This window comes from Nannospalax galili, unplaced genomic scaffold, assembly GCF_000622305.1.
Source record: "Nannospalax galili isolate Female #2095 unplaced genomic scaffold, S.galili_v1.0 scaffold1480, whole genome shotgun sequence".
Lineage (NCBI taxonomy): Eukaryota > Metazoa > Chordata > Mammalia > Rodentia > Spalacidae > Nannospalax > Nannospalax galili.
This window is the reverse complement of record NW_008346536.1, coordinates 308038-309010: the sequence shown is the minus strand read 5'-3', so window position 1 is coordinate 309010 and position 973 is coordinate 308038. Positions and strand designations below refer to the sequence as shown.

The 973-nt window shown below is 43.0% G+C and overlaps 1 protein-coding gene across 1 annotated transcript in view; it reads right to left on the bottom strand.

Moving 5' to 3' along the window:
* The window catches only part of Tmem269 (transmembrane protein 269), a 13834-nt gene that overhangs the window by 8008 nt on the left and 4853 nt on the right, over positions 1-973 (bottom strand). The window lies entirely within an intron of this gene.

Here is a 973-nt window from a genome sequence, read left to right as displayed (position 1 = left end):
TGCAAGAGTAGTCAGTGCTCTTAACCCCTGAGCCATCTCTCCAGCCCCTAGCTTAAAATATTTTTAATTCATTTTTATGTTATTTGTATGAGTGTTATGCCTGCATATATGTGAGCCCGTGCCATGCAATGCCTGTGGAGGACAGAAGAGGGAATCGGATCCCCTGGAACTGGCATTATGTCTGGCTATTAGCCACCATATGGGTGCTGGGAACTGAACCTGGTCTTCTGCAAGAAGAGCCAGTGATCTTAACCGCTGAGCCATCTCTCCAGCCCCTACTCAGTAAGGATTATTGCTCTGTGATGTTTTCACTACCCTGAGATGTTTTGTTGTTCTATTATCTTGAAGGTTTATGGTGCTTTCTAACTAACCATTCTTAACTGCTAATAAAGTTTGAAACTAAGAAAATGGAAAAATTGTCAAATGGTCTAATAAGGCACCTGGTCCAATTAGTCTTAAAAAAAGTGTAGGTCAACTGGGCATGGTGGTACACACCTTTAGTCCCAGCACTTAGAGGTAGAGGCAGGGGACTCTGTGAGTTCAAGGCCAGCCTGGTCTACATAGTGAGTTCTAGGCCAGCTGAGGCTTCAGGGAGGAAAAAAAAAAAGGAAATACAAAGAAAAAAGAAAAATGTAGGTCAAACGTGACAGATATCAAAACTCTCCCTGTGATATCTGTTTTTGTAAACTACAATGACTGTTTGACTAATTCCTAACCCAATTAGCCTGGCCTACCTGTAGATCAAAAGATGGCAGATGTCCTGACCCATGCCTGGGACATCTAGTTTGTAGTTTGTATACTGTAATTATTGGGTGAACTCAGGAAGGAATTTTCTTGAGAGAACATGACACATAAAAGTTAAGAGCCAGGGGCTGGAGAGATGGCTCAGCGGTTAAGAATACTGGTTGTTCTTGCAGAAGACCCAGGTTCGAATCCCAGCACCCACAAGGCAGCTAACAACTGTCCATAACTC